Here is an 8,242-nt window from a genome sequence, read left to right as displayed (position 1 = left end):
CGAGCGTTTCCTAGCTCGGCAACATCCAAGGCCTATTTCAAGGCAGAGGAAACATGAATGTGTTTTTGCGTCATACTCACGTCAAGTCAGTCGGCGTCTTTTTCTTCAGACAAATCCGGCGTAATCTTAGGGTTGCAGCCCTAAGTAAAAACCATTCGTAAGAGACCTAGCCATGACTTCTCTCCTTTGTGTCCCGTTGTCGTGCTATTTTTAGGTCTACCCAGTCTGGTAGTAATTGACCGCCTCCAATGCCTTCATCTTTCTTACGTGAGCTGGCGTGTTCGAGAGACGATATTGCTACATCAATGATGGGATTTCTCTTCCACTTGATGAGAAAAAGCCCTTTGTTTTGGCTGTGATATCCAATAGACTAAAAACGTTTCCACTGTTTCTTCACTTTGTCCGTCTCTGTAATCGACAACGAACTCACTACCATAGACACCCACAGGGCAAATTGCATCCCCCAAAGCAAGGGAGCGTTTCTTTAAACCTGGGATAACTTAAGTTTAGAAAAACTGTTTTTGACATTTTCATGTTGAGCTGTTGTTCTCCTACGTGTGTTATAAAATCTGATCGGTCTGGAAATGTGGCTTTAAATACGTCAAAGTACGCGTAGTCTGTTCGAGGACGTCATTTTCAAATATAACCATCACATCAATAACATTTGATCCATATATATTGTTCACTCATTTTCCCGATCTAACTAGCGTTAGTAGTCTCATATAATTTTGGTACTTTTTTTGGCAGACTTGCCAGTCGTCGCGTCGAGTTAGTCTTGGCTTCAGCTTTTCATAGAATTCTAATGATGCATGGACGGAAGTGAGGATTGACGAGTCTGTGGAAGAAGATTGGTTATCACAGAGATTTGGGATGATAAAGCGGTTTTCTGGAAATCGATTGTTTGAATGGGCCTTACGTTCAATCATAGAGTATGATGACAATTGTCGTTGTTGTACGTAGTATCTAGAACATGAAGATCAGCTTGAACAATCTGTTTCCAACCAAAAGCGGCATTTTTTGCAAGTTCATTGATTCGGTCTCATTAAAACTTGATAGCCAAAACCATGCATGCACCCAGGAGAATCCCCGAGTCACAAAGCACGCACTTTTTTTCAGGCCTTCATTATAGCAACTTGTGCTATAAGAATTAGCACTGTCTAGAAAAGATGGCTGGTTTGCGTTCTTGTTTCCCCATGTGGAGTACAAACTGTATCTTTTTCATAAAGTTACCTCACTTCAAAGATGACTTTGACATTTGAAAGTACATACACAACCAACTTGTTTCTGATCGATTGCACCTTTGAGCACGTGGTCTAGCTTTGTCCCGACTATCTGCCGCTAACGACTGATCATTCATACCCCCCATTCTGCAACACAAACAACATCAACCAACCATTAACTGTATGAAAGGATGATAAATGGCTTTCTGCGTAGAGCGTACAAGTAACAAAAGAGTGAAAATCTCACATGTTCTTCAGTGCGTCACATTTAGGATGCAAATCTGAATGGGCCCTTGCATTTAATCCATGAGAGAAGTTTGAAGGTTCGTCAATTAACGCTGACTACCTTGTTATGAAAAATCGACACCTTAAACTTAATTCTTAGAATGATCGTTGTCTGAAGTTATTGAATAGGTAAAAGTGTTGGATCTAGATCTGTCGACCTACGTCTGAGGTCTGAGTTGGGAAAGCATTTGCTGCAATGTTTGTTTATGCATAAGACATGTTGTCATGTCAAATTGAAGCTGAACAGTTCCAGAAAAGTGCACACTTGTTTAGCAAATGACTTAACAAACACACTAACAATCGCGTGACGTCAATTAGGTGTATGCGAAGGTTGGCATATGTACAAGCAAATTTCACTCGAGTCACTAGGAACAAGTGTTGCAAATCCCCATGATTGTGGCAATTTCTGACATCGACAGATAAGCTTTCTTGTCCTATGTTTGGAACGAGCATATTTTGCAGTTTGCTTCTTTTCGTGAAGGGTTGAGATCATTTTCAAAGACCTGTTGGAAGAAATGCCTCGGCTTGTCAAACTGCAAACAAAGAGAGAGAGAGAGAGACTCCTCAAATGCAAAACCGGTCGAATGGCTCGGCCCTCAACTGTCTATTTTCTACGGGGAATTCTTCTACGAGAACCTACCTGGCTGGCCATTCTCAACATCCTCTTCAGAGGAGCAGGGCCGTTCTGATCTCTTTTGTCAAAATTTGGTCGAAGCTGAGTGCCTCGAAGTTCTCTATAAGTACGAAGGAACGACCCGTGCGTTGACTACCTATGTACCGACGTCCGTAATCCGTACCCGCCAGACCCTCTCTCCGAGAAGATACACTGCAATCACTGGGCAGACAGGGTAGCGTAGTTATAGTAGTAGTAGTAATAGTAGTAGTAGTGGTGGTAGTAGTAGGATCGTGTGTACAACCACTACGCAGACCATTATTATTCAATGGACGCCTGTTGCTAGGGGCAGGTTTTGAGCCATCCGGACGAGATTTGGCCCAAGTTTGTGACAGGATTGGATTACGAACCCAAGCTCAAACCCAGTCAGTTTGCACTTATGAACGGCGAGGATCCTCAGGTTCAAGGCAAACTATGGAGCAACTCCGGCGACTTTTTTATTTATTTGAGGTGTGGCGTTCAAGCCAATCACCTGTTTGGTGCAAGCCTTTGCCTCGCTTATCCATGGACCCACAACAATCGTACATTCTATAATTGTATCCAGTAGATGTGTATTGTGATTCCGGTTCTTGAAAGTACTTACTCCCGGATTCGTTGGGCCAGATCGAGATTCAGGCAATGAAAGCCAACTAACTGTCTAGTCTTAGCGTAGGTAGATATGTACCTCGCCCATAACGACGAGACTAATCAATACGAATTGTTGTTTTTCAAGTAGCCACGAGCAAAAACCTTTCCCTGGAAAGGCCACCTCCGAGCCTTTTTTATCAACTCCCCCTCCCCCCCCGAGCCCAGACAAAAGTCATGATCCTTCAAACTCCGTTGGTTGCTCACCATGGTGAGTGTGTGTGTGAGTGTGTCTCCCTCAGTCTGTTTCTCTGGTTCTCTCACCTGGTCGAGTCATGGTTCGTCGTACAGGGGAAGCTGTGTATGCACAAGTTTGTACACACACCCTGTCTATCTGGATCGTCATTGGTCGACTTTGAGATCTAATGGTTTGCCCACGGCCAGAGTAGATTCTCCAAGAGTCTCACTACAACTCTACGGTCTCCATCCAGCTCTCTAGCACATACGTACACTAGCCAGTGCTATTCCATGCACTTGGGTATACATATCGGAGGAACATAACGCCGACGTTTCCAGGGTGTGTTGTTGAAGTTCGGCGTGATCCCATGCCAGAGGGATCATTATGTAACGGCCCCCAAAGAGGGTTAACTGCGTTCTTCAATCCATCGAACAAGCACGGATGTGTTTTAAACTTTATACTACTACATAACAAACCTACAGGGAGACATGATGACAATACGCTCTCTGGCTTTTTTGCAGCTTTCAACCACATACCAGGTCCAGTATGCTAAGAACGTTTAACCGTCGATAGTCTAGTACATAGGTAGTGGGGGATGGCTAACAGCTCGCTGTCAGTTGCGATTTGAAATGCTTAGATAATTGGCCGGCGAAAAGCCACCCGAAACAAAGAGGCTTGTGTATGAGGAAAACGACCGGAGTTTGGCATTTGGTTGTATGTTTCATCATACTGCTGTCAGATTTTCTTTTAATCGAGATGAGTGCCTCATTTTTGCCAATTAAAGCTACCTTTTATTCAAATGCTAGATGCACCCGGGATCCCCTTTTCATGAAAGTTCAAGTTCGCGAGGATGAAACTGCACAATCGATCTTGCCATGGCACAATGATGTTCAAGGCCTTTTTGTTCGAGCCGGGCTCATCGTTCGATTGATGTGGAAAAGAGTTGATTCAGAGAGAGTGCACAGCATGGTGGATTTGACGAACCATTCCCAGGCATTCATATGTATCAAAAAGAGTGATCTCTGATTGACGTGAGAGTCTACTCTTGTTTATCAGACTGAAAAAAATGGACCAAATGGTTTGGATGGAAAATGACTTGGTGAGTGCCGGTATTATCATTATTCTCTCATTTGAATCACAGGGAAAAAATGTGTTTTTTTAATTTTTATTTGTAGATATGAAACATACATTAACCCAACCATTAAGTCCGACTGTGAATGCCTCCAGCCATTTTTTTGACTGATGTAATACCAGGAGCGACTACATCACCATTTTCTGGAATAAATGCGACTTAGTTTGGGTCTTACCTTGAGCGATCGTTATCGAATAAAAACGACCATTGAATGAAAGTCGATGAGAGCTTTCCGGTAATGGTTGTTGTGCATGGTTTCACTAATATGCAATGCATCTGGCTCTTAATGAGAGGAAAATGAACGGAACGCGAGACCTGTTCAAAAGTTTATTTGTTTGTTTTATTTCACCTTTCACAATTGGATTTATCAATGTGCTAACAATTGGCAAAGCGGCACTCCAAATCCCAAACTTAATTCCCTCGTAAATATTGAGACGTGATAATAGGGAATGTCCATTTGGGCGGTTGTTATTATTACGACTTTTCTTGTAGGATCATGAGAAGGTGTCGACAAAAAAATCGCAAAAAGCTTCCCCAAAATTGATCTATCAGAAATTATTTAAATCTTAAATTTTTATTCTGATATGGATAAAAGTTTGCAAAAAGTGTTTTTTTTTGGGTTGGTGCTTGGCGGGCTTTGGAAAATCAAACCTGCTCATAGGTATGTACTATTAAGACCTTATGTAAATCATGCAATATAGCTCAGTTGGCTGTTTTGAGGCTTGCTTTAAGTAAAGAAGAAGTGCAAATCCCATCCGGGCATTACGTATCGTACATTCATGTACAAAACGTGAAAGATAAAGTTACAATTGTTAAGTGCGCACATTCAACTTGAAGGTTAGTTTTAATATATACGCCCGGTTGGCCTCCTGGTTACGTAACGGCTAGCTCCTCCAGAAAGAATTTGCAAATCCTGGCAAAAAGTTCCTGGCCAACCACTTCATCATGGACATGAAACGACCAGTTGATGGGGATTTGAAGTTTGAACGCAATCACTCCAGGAGTTGCAAGAAGACGATGGCCCCGTAATCTACAACATTTAAAGTTTGCTTGGAATCACCGTGAATGTGTTGGGTAACACAGTCAAAATAGCCTCAAACTGGGCGGTTTTGATCGCGCAACATTTGTTGTCGAAAGGTCATCCATCTACTGTTGCGGGTAAAGATTCTCAAGGTGAGAAACGTAATGCGACGTTCAGTTTTTTTTTAAAGAGGGATTCTCAGTGAAAGTGTTGAAAAAGAATCGCAATACTTTGGTTCGGTCAGTTTTAAGTTCTTTGATCTTGGAACGGTTTAGAATCCCGTTTATGAAGTTGAGTTGCATTTGACATTGGAGGTCTCTATTTCGGGAAATTCTCTTCAATCTGATTGTATATACACAATCTTGTCACGTTTCATTGAAATCACGAGTGGCCGTGAGTGAAGGTCCATTTCCGAAAAGAATGCACAAATATCACAAATCCTGCAGCAATCGCAATAAGGCCAGAACTTTCATTGAATGTTATCGATTCAGACTCTATTGTTCCATTCACTCTCACATTCATGTGTACCAAACACAGTGAAAAAAAAACTAACGTCGATACCCTATGGTACAGAACTTGCTAACCTGTTAGACGAGAGGTTGCGAGAAATGGGTTTAAATCAATCCTTGACATGAGTTAATAGAGATCCTCACATGATCGGTAAAGACGAAATATCATTAAACGAGAGTGAAATTTCCCGATAAGATGAATCAAATGGGTGGGGATGCGGCTCGATAACTATTTAGGGTTTGAGAGATTTTATTGACAGGTGAGCAAATTTTCAATGCAGTTTCCCGGGTTTTCTTGTTTTATGCTTAGGATATGTTTTCCTTGTCCTCTTCATTTCTTGTACTTGGCGCAAAAATGTTCTTACAAAAGCAGCCACAACTGGTGGCTATGTCTTAATAAAAAAAAAGTAACGACCTCAACATATGGCCATAATCTTTTTAAACCCTCAGATATTACAATTCATTCGAATTCAAGCCCCGTTGCACTCGATGGTGAAGCCATTTTCTTTGCACGCCTCAGTTCACTAAATATCACTCCGACGGACTGGTTATTCCATTCTTCTTCTTTGCCATGGAAATTCCTCGATATATTGACAAAAAGGGCTAAAAACCGATCTAGTTGTTCTACTTGAAAGCGATATACTAACGTATTTTGTACACAATGTTTCAAATACTACAAGACGTTTGGAATTATTCCTGAACCTGAAAAAGTGACTCTTTTCTCTCAACATAAGACCCAGTCCTCAAGTGCTTTGCAGGTGGAACGCACAGTTTTTCTGTCCTTTCGTTGCACTAAAACAACGGCTAGTGAGCCCTTGTCCTTCAAACAACAATTGTTTACAGTATACCTCATTTGACGTTCCTCCTCGCATTCAAACTCTCACTTTTCACGTCCAGAATCGTTCAGTGTCTGGCGAGAGGTGTTGCAACTTAAATTTATTCACCCAATGTCAAAGAGACACACAAACACTGACGGAAATCCACTCAAGTCTCCCGCTTGTGACTCTCTGTCAGGTTCCGCTTCATCTCTGTCCCCACCAGAGGTCATTCCACACTTTATTGGCAGTGTTGAAATTCGAACTTGTTTTTGAGATCGTGAGGCTCCATTTCATGGGCAGCCAGGCAGGCGTTTTGACACCGGTTCATGTGGTGCTCCGTCATTAGCGATGAATTGAACTGGGGGAGTGGGGGATGTTTTAATAGGCAAGAAGACGTGGATTGGAGTGGATGGAAGAGGGGTGCAGACTGCATGCAGCTAGTAAGACGTAGCAAGTCTAGCCCAACTGTCTAGTGGACCATGATTATTTTTTCACTCTTGACGCCAACCCCAAGTGAACAACCCTTCTCACCAGACTCTTCCATTGGAGGACGGACGCTCTTCAACCCCCTCAGACTCCGATTGTACGAAGTGGTCCACCATCTCATTTATTGCGTTTTAAGGTATTCCACGCGTCTGCTAGCACTTACAGATGTGAGGAATCAAAACGTTCGCCCTTTTTAAAGCTCATAATAATACAATTATTCCCTACAAGTACCGATCATCACTGCATATTGGAGTGAATGAGAATATGTCTGTTCAACGTGTCTTTTGCATCTGTTAGGTAAAAAATCTGGCGACATGTATCGCTTCGAATAACGACCTCAGGACATGTCGCTTGTCAAAACGTTCGTAAGCTAAATTTCTTGTCTAGTACTGTATAACATTGTATTTTCTATGGCATAATGAGCTTAAAAACACTTTTTCTCAAAGACATGTTTTCTTTTATCCATCGGATACACTATAGAATGAACTTGATTTCAACACGACCGTCGTTAACTTTCATCCACCCCGCCCATTCATTCAATCCATTCATAATCTGGACTTTGTGAACTCTACCAATGATGAATGTAAAATCTCTCAACTCATGGCTGAATGTTGGACAGAACCATTGGGGGTTTTCCAAATGAAAAAGAACCAAACATTGTCCTTTGTTAGCGAGAGGTAGGCAATTTCCGAGAATTCATGAGGTCTTCATGCCGCCGAGTGCACCGCCAGCTCACTCACTGCATGCGGCACTTGTTTTCCCTTTTTTCTACGCATCAAATCTGGTCCCATCAGCTCGAAATCTATCTATCTATCCATTTACCTGCCGCTTTCAGCTCACCAGAGCCATATAACCAGTAAGTCTGTGTACCCTGTCAGAGATCGGCAAGGCAGTAAAAATCTCTAACATCGCTGAACGAGAGATAACTAACGAGAAGGGCGAGCCAGTGAGTGAGTGGGTGAGTGTGGAGGATCTTTCTGAGGAAATTCACGGGCGGGAATTTCTTAGGTATCCCCCGTGTTTGAGTCGGCCAGTTGAGCGTTAGTAACAGAGGAGAAAATGGTTTGTTGTTGACTGGAAGTGATGTACACAGCTCCAGGTAAATGGGAAAAGTATCCTTCTGGAATGAAAGAGCGATGTCGAGATGCATCTTTCAGTCTATTTTTATGTCGGGATCCAGTCTGGGATATGATTGGTTTATTATCGTGAGCATGCCGCACAGTAATGATGAGCCTTAGACTCGGAATTAGAGACAATAAAAAAAAGATCTCGAGTTCGGTTTTTGGGGAGGGGGGG

This window comes from Tigriopus californicus, chromosome 5 (assembly GCF_007210705.1).
Source record: "Tigriopus californicus strain San Diego chromosome 5, Tcal_SD_v2.1, whole genome shotgun sequence".
NCBI lineage: Eukaryota > Metazoa > Arthropoda > Copepoda > Harpacticoida > Harpacticidae > Tigriopus > Tigriopus californicus.
The sequence above is the reverse complement of the archived record's forward strand: the minus strand, read 5'-3'. Positions refer to the sequence as shown.